The sequence below is a fragment of the Lithobates pipiens genome, unplaced genomic scaffold, assembly GCF_037356315.1.
Source record: "Lithobates pipiens isolate NorthernLeopardFrog02 unplaced genomic scaffold, aLitPip1_a1.2 Scaffold_19, whole genome shotgun sequence".
NCBI classification, from domain to species: Eukaryota; Metazoa; Chordata; class Amphibia; order Anura; family Ranidae; genus Lithobates; species Lithobates pipiens.
Window position 1 is genome coordinate 228,724,872 of NW_027507764.1, and position 24,693 is coordinate 228,749,564.

The 24,693-nt window shown below is 41.5% G+C and overlaps 1 protein-coding gene across 1 annotated transcript in view; it reads right to left on the reverse strand.

Annotated features, from left to right (window-relative positions):
* The window catches only part of VWC2 (von Willebrand factor C domain containing 2), an 883,094-nt gene that overhangs the window by 118,837 nt on the left and 739,564 nt on the right, over positions 1–24,693 (reverse strand). The window lies entirely within an intron of this gene.

The window sequence follows — 24,693 nt, forward strand, 5'->3', positions numbered from 1 at the left end:
CCGTCGGTGATAGGCGGAACACTCAATTTCCCACTGACTGCTGGGAAATTGAGTGTTCCGCCTATCGGATGTCCGTGATAGGCGGAACACTCAATTTCCCAGCAGTCAGTGGTCCGCCTATCATGGACGTCCGCTCATCCTCATACTACGGACGAGGATGAGAGGATGTCCGTGATAGGCGGAACACAGACTGCTGCGAAATTCAGTGTTCCGCCTATCACCGACGGAGGCGCGGCCTTTGAATCCTAGAATGGCCGCTGTCTGTCTGCTCGACACGCTGATCGGGCAGACAGACAGCGATGACTCGAGTATAAGCCGAGGGGGGCACTTTCAGCCTTAAAAAAGAGGCTGAAAATCTCGGCTTATACTCGAGTATATACGGTAGTTACATAGTTGGTAAGGCTGAATAAAGACAATAGCCCATCCAGTTCAACCTGTGTAGGTGTACTTGTGTCAGTGTCTGTAATTATTTCCCATATCCTTGTATGTTGTGTTCACTAAGATGCACATCTAAGAATCTTTTAAAAATATCCATACTCTCTGCTGCCACCACCAATTGTGAAAGAAAGTTCCACGTTATTATTGCCCTGACAGTGAAAAACCCACTTTCGCTGTGCAGCTTAAGGTTAAACCGCTTCTTCTCCAATCTCATAGTGTGTTTCTGTCATACACTCCTTGAGACTGAATAGTTTATTTCTTATGCTAGGATCACCATTGCGTATTTGTAAATTGACATTATGTCCCCTCTCAAGGGTCTCTTCTCCAGCAAGAATACGTTTAGTGCTTGTAGTCGTTCCTTGTAATTGAGGTCGTCCAAGCCCCTGATTCATTTTGTTGGCCTTCTTTGGACTCTCTCCAGTTCCAGGATGACTGGTGACCAGAAAGGGTCAGAGTATTCCAGATGTGGCCTAACTAGAGTTTTATATAGTGGCAGGATTATAGTTTTATCCCTGGAGTATATCTCCTTTTTTATACATGCTAAAATTCTGCCGGCCTTGGTACCTTTTTGTTTTCTACTCAGGGTGCATGACTGAATAGGCATCTGGTTTGAATTTTAGGGGGGGCAAACCATGTTTCCCTTTTTAAAATGTGGAGTGAGGAACCCCGTAAAAGTTCATACCAGACTTTTATCCAAACAAGCAGTGTGGGTGACCAGGCAAGGGAGGGCAGCAAGTGTGCACCCCTCCTCCTGAAGCAAACCTAGCCATGTACCTTCAACATTAGTGGTAAATCCCCCTCCTTGCAAGGTACGCTGTCCCCATGTTGAGGGTACTCTTCCTTTTCCCCAAAAGGGACGTGGAACATTGCCAAGGGGGTTATTAGAATCTGGTAGCCCCCTTTATAATAAAGGAGCTCCCACATATCTGGTTACCCCCACACATTAGTACCCATTATTACATTCCCAAAAATAAAGTTAAAGATAAATAAAAACTGCCATTCCATGACAAGCTTGGAATAAAGGAAACAATGTTCCTGATGTGAATTTGATGTCAATCATGTCATCCAGTGATGCACAATAAATATTTAGTAATTACAATGACCCACTGCCACAATGACCAGTTTTCTGACAGTATTGATTCACTGACACAATGATAATTACCCCCCCCCCCCCCCCCCCCTGGATAATGGTCTGCTTTGTATTTAATTGGGACTACATGCCATTTATTCCCTTTTTTTAATTAGTAATGCCTATTTAAAAAATTGTAATGGAGCCCCTCTTAAAATTCATAAACAGACCCTTAGTCATATCATGCTGTCTGGGTGACCAGGAAAGGAGGGGCAACAAGCATGAGGTCCCCTTTCTGAAGCATAAAAGACCAGATGCCTTCATGATTGAGAGGATACCTTGCTAAGAAGAGATGGTAAAGTCTCCCCCTCCTTTCAAGATACCTTGTCCCCATCTTCAAATTCAAAAGGATGTGGGAGTTTTCTGGGGGAAAAATATCTGAATTTGGAAGTCCCTTAAGAAAAGGGTGCCCTCTTCCTCCCAAGGGAATTAGTATAGGATACATTTGTATCCCTTATTACTCATTCCTTCCCAAAGATTTAAAAGATAAATAGACAGATTTTGGTCTTACCTTCACTTCACCCCCCTCCTCTCACACCGGCTGAAGACTGGTTTGAGTTTCACCTTTTCCCTTTCATTCTGTTACACTAGATAGGGTCCATTTCTAACCACCTTCTTCATTCCTTTACAGCAACCCATTTGGTTGGTTCACACACCATCCCACATTGCACCATGAACATGGTGCAATGTGGGATGGACCCACAGTCACCTGGAATGCTGGGCATTGTTGGGCGCTTTCGCTGGACAAGTCCCCACCACAGCTTCCGACCATGATGCCTCCGGGTGGCCTGCGATTCCTAGGATTATACCACCAGTACAAGGTTTTCTGTAAGTAACATGTGGTAGGGGGTTCCCCCTCTCCCATAAAGGTATATGACACAATATTTAGACCCATTTTTTATTCAATCTTTTATTGTAGATCTACCACGTATCTGCTCCTGACGAGTTCACAACCACAAAACGTGTAGAGCCAATATATGCCATGTATTGTACCAATCACGTGGTCAATTAAATTTTTTATAATTATGTTTATCCATATCAACTTTACTTAACAAATCCTCTCATTCCTGCAGTTGTCTAGGCCAGCCTTTGGCTCCCAGCACTTTCAGAGTCAGCTCTCTGCCTAATATATCTTGTTTCTCTCATTGATTTAGACCTTTGTATGGAGAGTCTCCCATGTGGCTCCCCCTATTTTTTCCTCTGTGACTCCATGTGATCTTAATCTGACGGTCTTAGCCTGTAAGGAATATCACAAGAGATGAGAGAGAAGTGTGGACCCAGCAAAATTCTAATCTCATTGTGGCACCATCCCATAACAATACATTTCCAAAATGTTTTTCCTTGTAGAGGAGGGAACCATGCCCAATGTACAGGTGACCCTCAATCTAACAAAGAAGAAAATGCCTTATTGCATGCACAGAGTGCTCATCCACAACATGTGATTATTGATATCCCTATCAGGCAATATGCCTTATTTGTAGAAAATGCTCTGATCCTGCAACTTTGGAAAATAAGGCTGATAAATTTAGACAAATATTTTTGGCTAGAGGTTATAGTAACAAATGTGTAAAACCAGCTTATAAACAGGCTAAAGAAAGTCCTAAAGACCTTCTTTTATTTCAAGGCGAAGTGGTCCCCGACCGCCATCGCCTGAAATTCATTACTACATTTAACACTCAATCTAGAGAGATTAAAAAGACCATGGAAAAACATTGGCACATTTTGACTGACGATGACATTCTAAAAGAGTTTGTGGATGAGGTTCCCAGAATCACTTTTCTTAAAAATAAGTTAATTAAGACATGATTGTCAGAAATCATTACAGCACAGGCCTGAATGGGCATCCTTGTTTTAGATTCCCCTTGGGGACATTTCACTGTGGCAATTGCAATTTTTGCGAATTTGTAGAAAAATGTTCAGAGATTACTTTACCTCATGGGAAACAATGGAAGAGCAATCATTTTGTGTCATGTCAAACTGTGGGAATTGTCTACTTACATAGATGCCCTTGTAAAGCATTTTACGTGGGAAAAAACAAAAAAATTCTGGTGTGCATCCATGATAATGTCCATGAGATAAAGGGAGGCGATTTGCTAAACCCAGTTTTCAGACATTTTGCAGCAAACCATGACTATATATACAACAGAATTATGTAGCACTACTTATAAACAATAACCACAATATAAGTGCAAAAAACTGTGCACAAACTGTGCAAAAAAAAACAAAAAAGAAAAGTCCAATGGGCCTCAGGACCTCGTCACAGTGTCTTTGTGCATTTAAACTACCATCAATAAAATGCACCTGTGTTCGCTGTCCATAGCATATGCCTGCCCGTACCATATGCCTGCCCATACCATAACCCCACTGCCACCATAGGCCACTCGATCCATAATGTTGACATCAGCAAACCGCTAACCCACATGACACCATACACCATCTGCCCTGTACAGTGAAAACCAGGATTCTTCCATGAAGAGAACACCTCTCCAAAGTGCCAGGTGCTACTGAATGTGAGCATTTGCCCACTCAAGTCAGTTAAGACGACGAACTGCAGTCAGGTCGAAACCCCGATGAGGATGAGAAGCATGCATATGAGCTTCCCTGAGATTGTTTCTGACAGTTTGTGCAGATATTCCTTGGTTATCCAAACCAATTGTTGCAGCAGCTGTCCGGGTGGCTGGTCTCAGACGATCTTTGAGGTAAAGATGCTGGATGTGAAGGTCCTGGACTGGTGTGGTTACACATGGTTTGTGGTCTTCATATAAGATATTGATTTGAGCCTCCTTCCCCTTCCTTTTCTTCTTTTTTGGGTTGCTATCAATAGTACAGTGCATATATGACTGGTAACATGGTGTGTGGATAAGCTAATTCCATTGTTTATACACTGGCATGAGCACTGGGAAATATAACCTGGGTATTATATTATAGATAAATTAGTCATTCTGGTATAGGTAGCGCCATAAGCCCTATGATAACATTATAAATAGCTAAACAGCCATAGCTCCCTAACAGGGGCTGAGGGCTTTGAGGGTGGCAGCAACCTAAAAATATTCTGCTTCCAGTTATTATTAATGAATTGATAGATGTTTCAGACCATCACATGTATTCATTTATATTTATAGATTTTGCACATAGCGCTGTCACTTTTTTACTTGTTTTGTTTGATTGAGGTTCCTCAATTTTATAGCAGCTCGATAGTAAGTATTATTAGAACCATTTTGGCACAGTTCCCTCTACTTACATTTACAATACACATCAATACAGGAGGAATCACAGGGTCCTGCTCATTAGAGCTTACAATCCAGGAGGGACAAGTGATACAAAAGTTAATAACTGTGGGGGATGATTCGATGGAGAAAATAAAAGTACAGTTGTTAGGTAAGGGCAGAATAGGCTTCTCTGAAGAGGAGGGTTTTCAGAGATTGTCTAAAATCAAACAGAGTAGGTCACAGGGGTAGGCATCCTAAACTACTTCCCACTGGGCCAATTCTGGCACTTCGCTCCTACATGTAAAAATCATACTTTTTTTTGCTAGAAAATGATTCATTACCCCCAAACATTATATGTTCTATAGCAGAGACCCTAGGGAATAGAATGGCGGTTACCAGTGGCGGAACTACCACCATAGCGACCCGTGCGGTCGCTATGGGGCCCGCAGCTGAGAAGGGCCCGGTGAGCGGGCGGCGGGTGAGCCGCCGAGCTGCCTATCCGCTCAGCTCTCGTACAGTCACACTGACTGTACGAGCGGACGCAGCCGGGTCACTCGGCAGCGGCAGCGGCGGAGGCGGCGGCGGCGGCGGGGGGGGGGGGGGCGTGGCGGGGAAGCTGCCAGCGGGGAGGCTTGGTGGGTGGCCAATCAGCGAGTGGCGGGGCAGAGAGATGACATCTTCTCTCACCGCCCAGCGCCCGCCCTGCGAACTGCCAGCTCCACCCTCACTCACTGTGCTGGCAGCCGAGAGATTACATCATCTCTCTGCTGCCTGAATCTCTCTGCCAGCTCCACCCTCACTCACTGTGCTGGCAGCAGAGAGATTACATCATCTCTCTGCTGCCTGAATCTCTCTGCCAGCTCCACCCTCACTCACTGTGCTGGCAGCAGAGAGATTACATCATCTCTCTGCTGCCTGAATCTCTCTGCCAGCTCCACCCTCACTCACTGTGCTGGCAGCAGAGAGATTACATCATCTCTCTGCTGCCTGAATCTCTCTGCTGCCTGACTCAGACGTGACAATCCCATTCCCCACCTTAAAAGGAAAGTGACAATCCACAACTTGTGGTAGGTGATGTGGCAAATGGACAATCCGCAACAGGTGGCAGGTGACGTGGCAAGTGAACAATACGCAATGGGTGGCAGGTGACGTGGCAAGTGAACAATACGCAATGGGTGGCAGGTGACGTGGCAAGTGGACAATCCGCAACTTGTGGCAGGTGACGTGGCAAGTGGACAATACGCAATGGGTGGCAGGTGACGTGGCAAGTGGACAATCCACAATGGGTGGCAGGTGACGTGGCAAGTGGACAATTTGCAATGTGTGGCAGGTGACGTGGCAAGTGGACAATCTGCACCTGGTGGCAGGTGACACACTCGGGGCTTCCACTGATTCTGCATTATGGTGAGTTGAACTATAACAATGTAATAATAGAAATAATGTGTTTCAATCATCCTTACACCATAACACAAATGGTGCCGTGATAATTGAAGCGCCAACATCAGCCATTGCCCCAATAAATTGCCCCCCCAAAAAAGTATTTTTTATCAGTGCCCCTCCCGAGACTAGACTCTGGATCCGCCCCTGGGTGAGGGGGGGGGGCCCATACAACATTTTGCTATGGGGCCCTGTGATTTCTAGTTACGCCCCTGGCAGTTACATAGTTAGTAAGGCTGAATAAAGACATCAGTCCATCCTGAGTGAGTGTCTACAATTGTCCATATGCCTGTCCATTGCACACTCACATCAGTCCCTACCCTTAAGGAGCCCACAATCCAAGGCCCCCATTTATATACTAGGACCAATTTTTTGGACAGAAGCCAATCAACCTACCAGCATGTCTTTGGAGTGTGGGAGGAAACCAGAGAACCCAGAGAAAACCCACACAGGCACAGGGAGAACATGCAAACTCCAGGCAGGTAGAGTCGTGGTTGGGATTTGAACCAGCGACCCTTTTTACTGCGAGAGTGTTAACTCCTACACCACTGTGCCGCCCACACCACTGACTTTACGAAACTTTCGTTTCTGTAGTTACACTAAGGATGTCCGTTTAAAACCATGGGCATGCAACTTACTGTTGCAACTTTTTATGTCACATGGTATTTGCGCAGCGGTCCCTCGTGCACTTGTGAATAAGCCCTTAGTTCCATTCAGCAGCAGCATCCTTAGGGCTCGTTCACACGTAAAGTTGAGGGGTTGTAAAATCCTGCAGTTGAAGCATGGTTTTACCACCTCCAGTTAGAAATTACAGAATGGAAAAAATTGCTTAATTTTGTTTCGGAGAGATTTGTTATGTTACTAATGGAATTCGTTTAGTTTGGTCTCAGAATTAGTTTAGTTTTGTTAAATTTTCATTTAGTTTTTGTTAAAATTAATTTCATGAATTCATTTTCTAATAAATTCAAACTTTTCAGAATGATTAAAATTTGGATAGGTCGAAAATCGTTTTTTCGACCGATCCAAATTCTAATTGTTCTGAAAAGTTTGAATTTGTTAGAAAATTAATAAACAAAACAAATTTTTATGGATTTCAACTAAATTCACTACTATTTGTTACTATTTCATTTGAGAATTGGATGTACGTCTGAATCTCCGAATAACCCAAAATGTGTCTTAATTTGTATTCGGACAGCAACAAATTGCACATGTCTACCCCCTTTAGCTGCTGGGGCAGCAGCCAAAGGTGTACATATGCCACAGAAAGAATTGAGCCCCATGTTGCTTTTGGTTGGTGCTTCCGCCTGCCAATCCAGACCCATTCAAGAAAATGAGGCCACTCTGCAAGAGTCCCATGCTTCTGCACGGTTCAAGGGGTTAAAGCAGATAGTGAGAAAACAACACAATGCTGCCCGCACAAGGTTGCAAGGCACTTGCAGACTGGCCTCATTCACTTGAATGCTTGGCAGGTGCTACACCCATCAACTATGACAGGGTGTATAATTCCTTCTGTGGCTGCGACATTTGTACTGCGGTTGGCGCGGGAATGATATAAGCACAACTTACCTATGGGGTTTTACCACCCCCCCCAAACTGCAAATGTAAATGAAGCCTTACTATTTTGAGCCTCCTATAAAGCTGCTTTCACACTGATGTGCTGTGGTTTACCTGCACTGTGGGTGCAGCACAGTGTATCTGTAACTTTACTGAACCAAACTCGCAGGTTATTATAGAAGTCTAGGGCTAAGTGCAGCAAACCTGCAGGAAAGCTGCAGGTACACTGCACTGCACCTGTGGTGTGAGTAAACCCCAGCACATCAGTGTGAAAGCAGCCCTATATTATTATGCCCATGTATTGCTTCTCACTGACCTAAGGATCTCCTCTTTCCTGCTGCTGGCAGCATACCACTAGCTAGAACAGGCTAGCACTACAGAGGAGGCATCGACTTATGTGGCTCTTGCTCCCTACTACACCTTCAACTTTACAAGTAGTGCCTCTGCATTGCACTCTAATGCTCTGGAATGGTGGGTCAGCAAGTCCAGACCGCAATCTAACAATCATCTGTCTATGATCTACTGGTAGATCGTGATCTACAGGTTGCTGACCCCTGGAGTAGGATATAGTCGGACAGATTGGGGTAGGGAGATCCATAGGATAGGAGAGGCTCAGGAAAAGTCCTGGAGGTGAGCATGGGAGAAGGTGATGAGGGAACTAGAGAAGAGGAGGTCATGGGAGGAATGAAGAGAATGAGTAGGTTGGTATTTTGAGACTAGGTTAGTGATATAACTGGGGACCGAGTTGTGGATGGCTTTGTAAGTTGTTGTTAGTATTTTGCAGTTAATTTCGTTGGATGAGTGGAAGCCAGTGGAGGGATTGACAGAGTGATTGCCTTGGCTTCTTTCTGAACCATTTCTAGCTAACTTAGACAAACCATCATCCAAACTTATGGTCCTAAAGATCAGGTTCACCTTTTTCTGTTCACTCAAATCAGGTACTAGATTTGTGAGAGCTTCTTGCTCTTTTAGGCGTAGTGCAGCTTTTCCCAGTTTGAAAATACATAATTTGGTCTTCTGTTTTTGTTTTCTTAAAGTGGAGTTCCACCCAAAAATAAAACTTCTGCTTTTCCGTTTCCTCCCCCCTCCGGTGTCACATTTGGCAACTTTCAGGGGGGAGGGGGGAGCAGATACCTGTTTAATACAGGTATTTTGCTCCCACTTCGGGGCATAGATACTCGAGCCACCCACGGGTATCTACGCCCCTTCTGGCGCCTACTCTGCCCCCCCGCTGTCTTCAGGTCCCAGAAGACAGCAGGCACCAGTGGGATAGCACAGCACGCGTCGTACATGTGCAGTACGGAACCAGGAAGTGAAGTCGCAAGGCTTTACTTCCTTAATCCCTTACCAAAGATGCTGGTGGCAACACTCGACAGCCGATAGATAGATAGGCTTCAGGTGCCGACATCGTGGGCGCCCTGGACAGGTAAGTGTCCTTATTTTAAAAGTCAGCAGCTACAGTATTTGTAGCTGCTAACTTTAAAAAAAAAATTTGGCGGAACTGTGCTTAAAGATTCACCAAATGGATATTCAGGTGCCATCTGATGCCTGCTTGCAGTCCCCAATTTTATGTTGTGTTTTCGTGGATCTGTTAGCTTTTGTTGTTATGTTTTTTAGCCCTCTGATGGACTGTTTTTGGATTTCCTGACAGTTTAAAAATTCTAATAACTCCTATGTACCCCAATAGGTGAGAAGGAAAACATTTTTGTAGTCACAATAAAATGATTTCCTTGGAGTCTAATGAGTGACACAGAGCCCTAAATGCAGTGTTTTTGTTATTCTCATGGTACTACTTCACTACAAAAATGGGGCATAATAGATTTGTGTGGGGATATCCTGTGCTGGCCAATATCTTTTTTTGTTACTGGTATCCTTTTCTCGTGTAGGTGGCGACAGTCTGAAGCCCCATACATACTGCTGAGTTTTTCCTTCAGATTTACCAAAACCATATATTATGAGGTCAAATCTTAGGAGTTTAAATTTGTATGCAATCAGACAGGGCCTTGCACTACATGGGGTTGGTAAATGTGAAGGAAAAATTCAGCAGAAAATCTGATAGTGTGTATGGGGCTTAAAGTGGTTGTAAACCCTTACAACACACTTTGACCTACAGGTAAGCCTAGATTAAGGCGTCACTAGAGGGTCAGGCGTGACGCCTCAACAGCTTTCCTCTACAGCTTTCCTATGTAGCTGTATGGTGAAAAACTGAGAATAGATTAACAGAGAAAGTCTGTCCAGATGTTCAGAATTCGTGGAAACTTTCTTTAAGGCAATGTACCTTCAGCAACAAATGGATCGGTAACTTGTTTATATGCACTGTGTGTATAATTCTTTAGTATGATTCTTAAGTCTAGATGTTCTCTCTATGGAATTGATGTAATTGTGGAAAAGTAAAAGTGTTCTAAAACTTTTTCCTTTAAATCAGTCTGGCCTTCCAAGAAAGTTGGCAAATCGCAGACTCTTTTATGACTTTTCTAATAGTGTTATGACTTTCTAGCTTTTCCTTCTTTTCTGTTTCATCTTTTTCCTTATACCTCATTTGCGGTCCCTGGGCTCACTTTATCTTTATTGTTTCACACATTCGGGTTCTATTAGAGCAACATCAATTCACCTTTACTTTCAGTCATAGTGCTCCTGTGAGGGGTAAGTTCACGGTACAATTAAAGCTCAGTTTGTGGTTTGTGTCTGCCAACAAAGACTTGTAAATAAATCATGATCCCACTGAGCCTTATTCTGGAAGAAAGAATGAAGAAAAGGAACAAATTTGTTCTGTACCCCTAGATAGCACATAAACCTTCTTACTGGCATGCTAACTGATATTACATTTGTGTAACAACTTTGTGAGATTATAGGTCTGTTTTAATCAGCTACAATAATAGCACTGTAACTAAGATACTTTAGGATGTGTCTGTAAATACACAGAAAAGGCAATACTGTTCCTCCCTTAATCCCACTGATAATTTTTTCAGATCAGTTATTGATCTCTGAGAGCTAGAACAGCCAAGTTTTAATAAGCAGGGCTGGTGCAATATTGTATAATATGGACAACACTTCACATGCCTAATGCTTTATTGGTTATGCATAGGTTATGGAACTGAGGAAAGGAAATTACAATACACAGGGAGAGAGACCATAAAACATAAAAGTACATGCTGTAAATGATTAACTTGGCCCATTATCAACTTTAACCAGTTCAATACTGGACACTTTCCCCCCTTCCTGCCCAGGACAATTTTCAGCTTTCAGTGCTGTTGCATTTTGAATGACAATTGGGCATTCATACAACACTGTACCCAAACTAAATGTTTATCATTTTCTTCCCACAAATAGCGTTTTCTTTTGGGGGTATTCGATCACCTCTCCGATATTTATTTATGCTAATGTTAATGTTATGTTATTGTTATAAAATGTTATTTTCTCTTTCACTGATGAGGCTGCACTAATGGGCACTGATGAGGCGGCACTGATGGGCACTGAGGAGGTGGCACTGATAAGATGACACTGATGGGCACTGATGAGGAGGCACTGATATGTAGAATTGATGGGCAATGATAGGCATCACTGATATGCAGCACTGATGGGCACCGATAGGCTAAACTGATATGCAGCACAGATGGACACTGATAGGCGGCACTGATGGGCACTGATAGGTGGTACTGATGGGCACTAATAGGTGGCACGGATTGGCACTGATGGGCACTGATATATGGAAGTAATGGGCACTGATAGATGGCACTGGATAGGCAGCACTGATGAGGAGCTACTGACAGGCATTACTGATTGGAATCTGAAGGACAATGACAGGCATTACTGATGGGGCACTGGTTAGCACATTTATGGGCACTGATTGTCACTTTCATGGGCACTGACAGGTGTTACTGATGGGGCACAGACTGGCAGCTGATGGGCATTGATTGGCACTGTTTGTTTTTAGTTTGGTGCCTCAGCAGGCATTGTTCATCATAAGTGATGTGGCTCTACATCACTGGATGATGTCATTGATGGTGGATTTACAGCTTGGAACATCTGTTTAATAAAAACTGTGTAAGTGTGTTTATTTTCTTTTCATGTTTATGTGTAAATGAGTAGGGGTTCTATGTACCTCTTACACAATTACATAGTGGGCAGTATCTTGAACCCTCAATTGTTAAAGGGGGCTTCTAGATTTCAATAAACCCCCTGCCCTCGGACCCCCACAACCACAGGTCAGGGTTTTGGCAAGTGGTCCTTGTCATCATCAACATTTTGTGTGGTCCCCTTTGGAATCCATGCCAGGCTCTCACCAAGGATAAGGGTCTAATATGTATTTTTAGGGGGGAATTTAATTCTGTTTTTGTGGAGTCCCCCATTAACATCTATACCAAACATTCTTCTAGGATAAGGGTCTGGTATAGATGAAGGGAATTCCCGGTTAGGTTATTTGAAAACAGTTTGCCAGGTGCTGTCATTTGCCAGCAAATTAAATACTTTTTTTATTTTGGCAGTTTTGTTGTAGCTCATTTTATACAGTACATCTTACAGATGTGGCTGTTCACAAGCAGGTTAAAGTCACCCCAGGGATGATTTTTAAATGAATTGTGTATCTCACAACTCATACCACTTGTTTGTCGATCCCTTGCCTATAAGCCTAGAAAATTGTAATTTTATTTTTTTTAACATTCAGTTACATGTGATTTCATTGGGGTTTGAACTCAAATTTGGCTCAAATTGAATCAAGATATGTTGGACTCATCCCTAGTTGCTACATAAAAAGTCATATAGAAAGGTGAGGGGGTGGAGATGCTGGTCTGCATAAAGAATCATTAAACATTCTCAGAAGAGGAGAGGGCTATGTACAAGGAGAGAGGGAATTGTGCTAGGGAACTGACTGTTCTGGAGTAGTCAAATGTTCTAGGTAATAACAAACAATCAATACACAAACTAATAACTAGTGAGTGAGTCAGCACTCACTGACAGGATATGGGGTAAGATAATGAAGTAGTCTGTAAGGTCCATGCAGGGCTGGGGATTAATGGAGATGGGATGGCCAGATGGACGGATCCACAGCTAGGCAGGAGAGACACACACAATTACCAATAGCTCCTCAACAAGCTATGAGATTCCTTCAAGAACAAACAAGACAGCAGAAAGGGCGCCAGGTAAGTATGAGTAAAAACTATTTTTTTCCATAACTACTTACAGTACATAAAAAAATCTTGGATACTGCATCCAGGGGCTGGGGGTGTGCAGAACGAACAGGCAGCAGTTTAAATGGAATGGAGGACATCCATAGGCACAAGCTTGGACTCGCCACAGAGGGAGATGGTGCTGGCGGCATTCCAGGCTCTCACATGCCACTGTCAGAATGCCAAGAACTGACAGGCTAGCTAGGGAGGGGATGGGCTGCAACTCATTTCTGAGGCCGAGAAAGAGGAGACTTTAACTGTCAAACTAGTGTTGCATGAACCAATCAGGGACAGGACTGGCAGAGCAAGGTGCTTGATCATAGTTCACACTAGAAACCTTATTGTCAGGCAGCAATCAGACATGCAGTGTGCGGGGATGGTGTTAAAAAACAAATCCAAAGCAAAAATGCTGCCAAAGGGGAGGAGAGGGAAAAGGAAGGGGAAATGTAAGGAAATATACTGACTGGAGATTGTCCTCCAGTCCACCCGATCAGCTCCACCCACACAATTAAATTAACTAAAAGGTGAAGTACATGCAATTATAATTCACAAATCTCAAGTTCTATGCAGTATCAAATGTTAAAATATGCTGTATAGTACTCGTTGGGTGAATAGTTCAAGCCAAGCAAAAGTTTGGCATTGCCTGTTCGCTTGTTCGACGAACACCCAAATTTGCAGGGCGCTCAGCGGAATGTTCACCCGCTGAGTGCCCCACAATGCACTGTGTGCTGCACAATGCATTCTAAGCCCTGATTGGGCAAAGCTTTGCCCAATCAGGGCACAGTGAATAGCTGGTTGCTAATGAGCAGGCCGGAAAGCAGGCTGCTGCATCCTTAACAACGGATGAGTCCTCAGCTGTCAACGGGCCTTCCCCACTGACAGCTGAATAAAAAAAACATTGACAGCAATAGAAAAAATTTAAAAAATAAATGGTGTGGGGGCCCTTTGTTTCTGGTATGGATTTTAAGGGGAACCCATTTTTCTTTAAAAAAACAATGTGGGGTCTCCCTCAAAATCCATACCAGACCCTTATCTGAGCATGCAGCCTGACTGGACAGGAGAGCGCCCCCCCCCTCCTGGACCATATCAGGACACATGCCCTCAACATGAGGGGGTGCTTTGGGGCAGGGGAGCTTTTCCTCCTACCTCAAAGCACCTTCTCCCCATATTGATGGGGACAAGGGCTTCTTCCTGACATCTCTGGTCGGTGGTTGAGGGGGCCTTGAGCAGGAGGCTTATTGGAATCTGGAAGCCCCCTATAACAAGGGGACCCCCAGATCCCACCCCCATGTGAGTGAGTAGGGGTGTATTGTACCCCTACTCATTCAATAAAAAAGTGTCAAAAATAAATAAAGAGAGGAGGCAATTTTTGACAATTTCTTTATTAAAAATAAATAAGACACATAGGGACAAGGTGCTTTGCAAAGCTTCCCCCCATTTTGAGGGCATGTGGTATGATTCAGAAGGGGGTGCTTGCTCGCCCCCCCTTCCTGACCATTGGGCTGCATGCTCGGATAATGGTCTGTATGGGTTTGGGGGGGACCCCACACCGTTTTTAAAAAAAATTGGCATGGGGTTTCCCTTAAAATCCACACCAGACCCAAGGGCCTGAGAGGGTTTGGGGGGACCCCCATGGCATTTAAAAAAAAATTGTATTGCTAGAAATGGTATTGTATTGCTGGCAATTTAAATGTATTTTTTTTTCTTTAAAAATGTGTTTTGCTACAGCAGGTTCTATACACAGTGCAGATACACCACTTTACAGGCAGACTAAGTGGATGCCCCAGGCACTATATTTAAAGGCATTTTTAATTATTATTATTGTTTCACTTTACACATCATTACAATCACTGCTCCTGTAAAAACAATCATTTTACAAAAAACATTTTTTGCATTAAAATCATGTTCCCTAGGGCATCCATACCCTTGTATATAAGCCTTCAAAATGGCAACTTTGGTTTTTTTAAATATTAGCAAACAGATTCATATGGTGTTCAGAATAATATTAAATAATAGTAGATAAAATATGCAAAATATAATAAAATAAGAGAAGGCAGAAAATAACAAGGGGGGGGGGGACCTTAGTACCATTATGAAATTGTATTAATTTCTATTTTCTTATTCATTCATTATGATGGTACTCCTAGTACCATTATAAGATTGTGTTATATTTCCTCATTCAGCCCTCTGGGTGCCAAAATATTCAGGGTGAAAATCCAATAGGCTTCTCTACGACATAGCCTCTGGAATCTTTTCGGCTTGAGAGTCACAAGAGGGGGTTGGTTCTATCACCCAGACTTTCAACCCTTCTGTGGATTATTTACTGTGGTGAGTAAGGAAATATCCAGGGACACTATGGTCTTCCACCCCATCTTCAATAAACCTCCTATGTTCCCCCGAAATGGGCCCTCATTGTACAAATGGTGTGGCCTACATAAAAGAGGCCACAGGGGCAAGATGGACAGAACACTACTAATTCTGTCAAGCAACTGAAATAATGTTTATAGTGTAACTCCACTTTTGTTGAGATAAAAACATCCCCCCCCCCCCCGTGATATATGTACATGGCAAGGATTTTAACAAACTTTATTACAGATTCCTACCTTTTGTTATTCTGAAGAAATCCTCTGTGTGCATGTGCAGAAAGGGAGTCTAATGGGAGTGGTTTTATAATTTATCAATAAGCTGTGGCAGCTACAGGGCACTAATGAATAAAGCTTCTGGGCCTGCATTCCTTTAGACAAGTTCCTATTGGGAGTATCTCACCAAAAAAATTTTTTTTGTTCCAGGGGATACCTGAAATCTGACCTGTATCTTAGTGCAGACTTCTGGGAAAATCGATGAGCCAATCACACAAGCAGGGAATTATATTTCTGAGGGGCGTTGTGTACACATTCTGTGTACAGAACACCTACAGGTAGCCATATTGCATTGCATTTTCTGAAAATTACAGTGGCCGCAGATTGAAAAAGAAAGATGATTTTCAATAACATTCAAATAAAATATGATTTGTGTCACAATTGTATGCTCTTTATTATTTTTTTGCTATTTTTTATTTGGAGTTACCCAATTTCTTAAAGGGTATTACCAGAATTGTCCTTAAAACACTTTTGACAATGCTGAACAAAACACACATCTTACATCTGATCTTCTTGCACTTCTTGCATCCAACAAGAGTTGGATGAGCTAGCCCTAGTCCTGTCAGATAGACCTAGGGTAATTTACGGAAAAGCTAGACGTGTTAAAAAATTTTTAGCCCCTCCTCATCAGTTGGTCAACAGAATTAGAATTTTACTTTTGTATTGTACTGTCTGTCTTGCCCCTGTGACTCACCACAATAAATCCACACAAAGGTTGAAAGTCTCCTGTGACTCTCAATCCGAGAGATTCCAGACGCCATGCCATAGAGAAATCTACTGGATTTTCAGCCTCAATACTTTGGCACCTTAGAGGGCTGAATGCAGAAATAGAAACAAATACAATCTTATGATGTTACTATAAGTAGTACCAACATATTGACTGAATGAGGAAATAGAAATGACTACAATCTCTCTTCTCTCAATGCTACTAAATTCCTTTTTCCTTTCCCCCTCCCCCACCATTCTTTTCCTCCCTCCCTTGTTTTTTTATATTTTATATACTATTTATTTTGTAGGTATATATTTAATATTATTATGAACACCATATGATTTTATTTGGCTCATGCCGGGGGGCGAGTCAGCCTGATGAAGGAGGTGAGGCCTTGGAAACATGTCGTGGCCCACCCCCTCCCCAGCTTGCCTGTCAGTTCTAGCTATTCTGACAGTGGTGTGTGAGAGCCTGTGACGCTTCCGGTGTTCATCTCCCTCTGTGGCAGGTTCGATCTTGTGCCTGCAGCTGTCCTCCATTCCATCTAGACTGATGCCTGTTAGTTCTGCACACCACACCAGCCCTGGATGCAGTATGCAAGAATCAATTATGTAAATGGATATGGAATAAAAATGTCTAGGTAGGGCATGATGTCACAATGTAAAAGTCTGGCACAGTTCCCTTATATGATGGAAAATGGAGGTTTGAAGGAGAAATGAGCAGCATGCTGTCTGTGCCCAACTGGGATGTTTTCCTTTCTCTGTTGATCCTGATGACCAAAGACGCATATACCCAAAGCAATGGGAAATCCAAAATACTTGAGTTGTCAAAGAACCAGAAGAGGAGAGGAAATCTTTCAATGGGGACACCTATCCTGGTGACAAGTGTTTAAGTAGGGATATCCCTTCACTCCAGAAAGATCTCTTACTTCATCTCTATCTCTGACATAAAAATGACAGGGGTGTTAACCCTTTCCTGGTCTATCCAAAACTCAAAAAAAGTTTTGACTTTACAGACACATTAACATCTATAGTGCGTAATGAATCAATTAACTAATTATTGAAGCTTTCTGATTCTGGTAACTACATGATCATTTTGTTTTTACAAATGTACCTCATGCTTTTTTTAAACATGAGCCTGTTAGCAAAAATCCACATTGAAATGAATCCTTAGAGACCATGTAAGTTGCTGTCATACTATTCCCAGTCTGCTTCATAAGAATTCTGCTCCTGGCTTTAAAATAGTTTTATACATTTTCAACTTGTTGTTCAGTTCAGCAGCATGAGGACTGTCTGCAGCAACTGCCTGATGTGCTCTAATCAAGCCAAGCTAAAAGTCATAATCTAAAAAATAAGGAAAGGCCCAATCTAATAGAAAATAAGCTGTTGATAATTGAATTGCTAGCTTCCAGCCAGTTGTTGAGGATGGGATATTGGTCCTCAATAGGATTTGTGGTTGTACAGACATGTGAACACAGTTAGAACCCAAAGGAAAATGCAATTCAAAGAACACAGGCATACGTTACATTAGATGTAAACAAAATAAATCTCATAGAAGCTTTAAAAGCTGGTAATGCTGATTCTTGTTTGGGTGCCCTTTCTGTTGTGGGTTGAAAACACTTCTTCCAAAATCTACTGTATCTGTAAATGCTATCCCAAACAAAAAAATATGTTTCCGTATGAATGCACATTGCCCAGAAATATTACACTGTTAATATTAGGCTTGTTTTTAAAGATGAGAAAAATTGCAGCTGACAGCTATTATGAAAAAATTAATTGTAAAGAATAACAATCAATCACAGATAGGAAAAATTAGGAAATGTGCCTATGAAAAAACACATACAGTTGGTTTTCCATGAAGTGCATATGGACAAGCGCAAGCTGTAAAAAAATATTCCTTAAGAAACAACACATGCAGCCTGATATGATTGCAGTGCGTGTGTAAAAAAACAATAGTAGCCAGCAGAAAGTAGGAACTATGTCCCCTGAAAAAGCACATGCAACTTGGTATGACTGTAGGCAGTGAATCTGAAGAGGCAGTAAAGAAACTGTGGAACATGCATCATCAGCGTTAGGATTTAATATGCCCTACACTATTCCTATAACTATGCTTTAAAAGCAGCACTCTTTATGCTTTCCCTATCCCAGCTAAGTACATTGACAATAGCCTTTTATATTTAGAGAGCCCCTTTATTATGCATTCTAAGCCACCTGGCAGTTTGTTGCTATGGCAGCAAATAGCCACATTAGTTCACTGTTTTCCTAAACTGCAAACAAATTGAGTTAGCATCAAAACCATGCTTGATACAAACCATGCACTTCTCCACTGTAACAACACACTTCTTTAGTGACCACTAATGTAATCATGCATGCTTGCTAAATATTGTGCTATATATCTTTGTACACCAAACCAAAATTCTTATCAGGGATGTGCAGTCAGGGAAGGCAGGTGAGGCAGGGCCTCACCTGCCATGAACATTAAAAAAAAAGTCGAACTTCGCCCCGTTGGCCACGAGCATCGGGTCCCCCACTGTGCAGCGGGTGTACGTGCACCTATGATAGCTGTTTAAAGGGCCAACTTACAGCGACAGCAATTTGCGGGAATGAGCCAACCTGCCACATTATAATGACAGTGGCTGGTTGGCTAGGGGTTAAATACACTGACATGACGTCTGCAGCTGTGGGACTACAGAACGCAGCGGACCAATATTATGAAAAAAAATCATTAAAAAAAATGATTTTAATAAGATATACAAGTTTCAAAAATTAATATAAGGATTTAAAACGTGCTTCAACTGGCACCATAGACATGCAAAGGAACATATTGGAATATCATGAAAACATTTATTCTGAACTGAAAACATAAGCATTTAAAAACATGGAAATGGGGGGGGGGATATCCCTTGTCAAAGACAAATTCAAGACTTTCCTCCACTATGCCGCTAAACCTCCTCCTAAATCTAGAACTTCAGATGGCCCACAACCAACATGCTTTACAACTGAATTCCATGATTTTCACAAAAGAATGGAGAACATCCAAGCTAAACACTGGTCCATTCTGCTTGGAGATCTGCTTTAGGTCCTACCCTCACTCAGCAACCCAAGGTATCTTACCAAAAAGCCCAAAATATTAAGAGTAAAGTAGCACCAAGTAAAATCTGCAACAGTCACTTACCCCACACATCCCTCTGATCCCATTAGTTGGAATGTTCCAATGCAAGAAAATATTGTGCTTCACCTGCAAGTTCATTAATCATGGCCAAAAAACATACACAGTAAAAAGAAAAACATATACCATCAAAGTATTCCACAACTGTTCTAGTGAATATGTTTTTTACTGTCTAAACTAGCCCTTGTGGTCTCTTTTATGTAGGTAGGACCATTTGCACTCTATGTCAACGAGTTGGTGAACATAGGCAGTTTATTGAAAAAGGGTGTGATAAACACGGTGTCCCTCTACATTTTCTAAAAGAACATCAAAAGTCCACAGTGGGTCTAAGAGTTTGGGTCATTGAGCCCATCCCCAGAAGTCTCGCTGCTGTGGAACGTTCCATCACCTTTGTCAGGAGGAGACCTACTGGATATACACGTTGAATACTCTCTCGCCAGGGGGTCTCAACGAGGAAATAGAGACACATTCCCTATTATAATAATAAGAGTTATATTTCCATTTTAACTTTGTTTCTTAATATTTTGAATCTTGTTTTTTTTTCTGCAGTCGATCTTTGGGTGTAGTGGTATTAAATGGTGCAAGTTGATGTGCTTTTTATATCCTTATATTCATGTTTGAAACACAGTATCCCTTCTTTTAGATATGTCTTATTAAAATATTTTTTTTTAAACTATTTTGTTTATAATATTGGTCCACTGGGCACTGTAGTACCACATCTGCAGATGTCATGTCAATGTATTTAAATTGCTTTCCTCCCAAGAGCAGTAGGCCAGAAGGAGCTGTGAGCTCAGAGCAAGTAACCTACTATTTTCAGATTCACAGCCCCCAGCTCTGATACCTGCTCTGTTCTGCATTCCAGACTGGTCAGAGTGGAGCTTCTTGCTTCCTGGGACACACAATACAGACAGTAATATGATCTACATCCCCAACAGCCAGGGGACCAACAGCAGAGCCCAGAGATCGGCATCGGATCACTTCAGGACTGATCATCTTGACTGGCATCTTCACCTGTTTGGACTGTGTAATTGTTTAATTAGAACACTTTTTTTCTGAACTTTTACATCCAATTGACGCTTCCCCCTCTGCTATTGACTGGTTCTCAGCAGTGTTTGATTGCTCAGTCCCTGGTTCCTGATTTTAAAGCCAACGGGGAACAGATGCAGCATCAGACCAATGCTGCATCCACCTATGTGAGTATAATTATTATTTTTTACCTAAAATTATACTTCTCTTTTAAGATGTATGCTTACCTTAGGCACTTTTTGAGACAGATGAGGGTTACTTCTGAGATATGGCCTCCGCGCCCAGACACATCAGACTGCAAACATAAACGTCTAACATAATGCTAAAAATGTGCAAGCATAGCTTTTTCTAATTTGACATTTTAATTATGTTCTTAATTTTATAAAGAAAATGTAGTCTTGACAGGACCCAAAAAAGCATGCTCCAAGAAGTTCTTTCTTTCTCTATTACTGCAAAAATATTTTTGAAGCATTTTTCACATATATTCATACCAATTTTAGCCTTGCCAGGTCACAGTAAAACAACACTGTAATATTCTGCTTAGCTACAACTTTATTCATTTTTAAATAAGTGCACCAGAGAATGGAATTTACCCAATACATTTTTCCATATTAAAATTCTCAGTGGGATATGGACGAGGAAAAAGTTTGAACACATTAAATTTCTGTAAAACCAAAAATCATATCCGCCAAAATTAAAAGCTCAATTTATGTTAGTAATTACATTTTCACATAATGTGTTCTCCCAGAGGGTATTCTGTTGTCGGAGATGAAAAACAAATAAATGCAAATAATTTTCTAACCCCTTTTCATTGCAAACTGAAAAAGTGCTATTACAGTCTGTGTTAAAGTAGAAGTCCAGTCAAACCCTAACTATACCTAAACCTATTCCCACCCCCATTCTAAGTCCCATTTTGCTGAAATTGCAGCTGCAAGACTTTTTGGGCATGTCTCTAACAGCTTTGCACATTTAGAGAGTGACCTTTTTGCAAAATAGCTCAAGCTCTGTCAGATTGGATGAAGAGCATCTGAACAGCAATTTAAAAATCTTGCCACAGATTCTCAGTTAGATTTAAGTCTGGACTTTGACTGGGCCTTTTTAACACATGAATGTCCTTTCATCTAAACAATTCTATTGTAGCTCTGGCTGTATGTTTAGGGTCGTTGTCCTGCTGGAAGGTGAACCTCCGCCCCAGTATGAAGTCTTTGTAGACTCTAACAGATTTTCTTCTAAGATTGCCTCGTATTTGGCACCATCCATTTTCCCATCAACTCTGACTAGCTTCCCTGTCCCTGCTGAAGAAAAGCATCCCCACAACATGGTGCTGCCAATACCATGTTTCACGGTGGGGATGTTGTGTTCAGGGTGATGTGCACTCTTAGTTTTCCGCCACACATAGCATTCTGCTTTTAGGCTAAAAATTTCATTCTTGATCTCATCTGATCAGAGTACATTCTTCCATATGTTTGCTGTTCCCCCCACATGGCTTCTCACAAATTGTAAATAGAACTTCTTATGGCTTTCTTTCAACAGAGGACTTTCTTCTTGCCATTCTTCCATAAAGGCAAGATTTGTGGTGTGCCCAACTAACAGTCGTCCTGTGGACAGATTCTTTCACCTGAGCTTTAGATCTCTACAGCTCCTCAAGAGTTACCATTGGCCTCTTGGCTGCTTCTCTGATTAATGCTCTCCTTCATGGCATGGCAGTTTAAGTGGACAGCCATGTCTTGGTAGGTTGGCAGTTGTGCCATACTATTTTCATTTTCGGATGATGGATTGAATAGTGCTCCATGAGATGTTCAAAGCTTGGGATATTTTTTATAACCTAACCCTGCTTTAAACTGCAATTGGTTCCAATAGATTTTAGTTAGGGGTATCAGAGTAAAGGGGGCTGAATACAAATGCACGCCACACTTTTCAGATAAAAATTGAAAAACATTTATCATTTTCCTTTCACTTCACAATTATGTGCCACTTTGTGTTGGTCTATCACATAAAATCCCAATAAAAGACATTTACGTTTTTGGTTATAACATGACAAAATGTGTAAAATGTCAAGGGGTATGAATTCTTTTTCAAGGTACTGTAATCTTTCCTTTACAGGGTAGTTAGAATAGGGCTTAGAATGGGGTTGGGAATAGGTTTAAGTATAGTTAATATTTGACTGGACTACAATAAAGTCAACTAGTTAAATATTCTTTATCTTAAGTTTAACCAGTTGTGGACATAAATAAATAAAAACTTGAACATACACAGGACATGTGTAGCATGTGTAGAGGATGGCATGTTCCCACTCCCTTTGAATTCCTCCTGCATTTCTTGTCTTGGGAAAGGGCTCACAGCTGTAGTCAGATCATAAGTAGCAGGTGGAGAGGGGCACAGCTCAGATCCGATGAAGGCCCCTTTCACATTGGTATGCTTTTGTTACACTTTCCAGACAAAAGCACATGAATGAATACTATTGACCAATAAATCCTCTGTAACTATTCACACTGCAGGTGTACTGCATCTTTGGTGTAGTTTTTTAAAAGTGCACCAAAAAGACACCTTCAATTGTAATTCAATAAAAACGCATCAAAAGTGGATCAATGTAAAAGGGTCCTTAAGTTGCTTAAAACCGCATCAAAAGCACATTCGTGTGAAAGGGCCCTAAGGCAGAGCATAGATGGATCAGTCTTTTTCACACAACCAGCGGGTTGTATGAACAAACTTACCCGATTTTCTCTTCCACACATTTGAGGTGGATGAGGGAATCCTTCCCACTGAACTATTCTGACAGCGGGAAGACTCGCCGTCATCAGAATAAACCGATAAGTGATGCCATCTGTAGTTTTTGGTGCTGATCGAGCAGAGAAAATGTGACAGTGCGATTGTACAGAAGTCGATTGTTGACTATAATTGTAAATATCTTTGCAATCCTTTGTATCAAAATCATATTTTTAGTGCCATTTTAAATATACATGAAAGATTGACAGACATGATAGAATAAAATATACACTTGTTTTCTTTAGTAAACTTGTTTGTTTTTTTAATGAACACTGACCAAAGTAAAAAAAGAAATACATTTGCAAAACATTATGACCAAAAGAAAGTCATGTTTGTTCTAACTAGTCATTTATATTTTATGTTCTCTCAGCAGCTACTAGTTGAAGATTTACCACAGCTCTCTAATTATAAGGGAAACTGTTACTATATATAAAATGTAATTTATTAAATCTGGGCATTTTAGAGGCATCTGGCATTTTTTTATACTGCCTTTATACATCCTTCAATGTTATTCTAAGTGTCCATACACACAAATGGTATTTACAGGTGTTTTTGCAGAAAAAAACGCCTGACATGCCTAAATGCATCTAATTGTCCTTAAGTGCTAGACACATCAAGTGCTTGGACATTCATTCATTTCAATGGCTAGAATTTGTTAATATTTTGGCCAATAAAATGAATAAACACCCAAGCACGTGTGCTTAAATGCATCTAAAAGCACCTAAACGTGTTTCCAAAAACATGTCTTTAAGCAAGTTTTTTACATCATTTTCTCTTGCGAAGAGAAATATATAATGGCCTCCTGTGATCACGTCAACTGCAGAGCATGAGCGGTGTGCTCTGTGATCATTGTGCCCATCAGTGCAGACTCATCAGTGCACACCAGTGCCTCCTTATAAGTGCCCACCAACAGTGCCTCATCAGTACCCATCAGAGCAACCTAACAGTGCCCGTCAGTGCCCATCAGTGCAGCCTATCAGTGCCCATCCGTGCAGCCTGATCAGTATACATCAGTGAAGGAGAAAAATTACCCTTTTCCAACATTTTATAACTAAACTATGATAAAGTTTGAGTTTTTATTTTCAAAATGTTCAGTCTTTATTCGTTTAGCAAAAAATAAAAACCCAGTGGTGATTAAACACCACTAAAAGAAGGCTCTATATGTGTAAAAGAGATAAAAAAAAATGTTTAGTTACAGTGTAGCATGAACAAGCAATTGTCATTCAAATTGCAACAGAGCTAAAAGCTGAAAATTGGCCTGTCAGGAAGAGGGTAAAAGTGGCCAGTAGGCAAGTGGTTACACAGTTTTTGCCTCAGATAGTTTTAAAATCAGGTGCCAAGATGTTTGTGTTGAAACACATACATTTTATTTACTATAGTGAATTCAATAGAAGTAGATTAGTAATTTGTGTCTTTTTAAAAAAATTGTGAGATTCACCTGCGAGATGTGAGT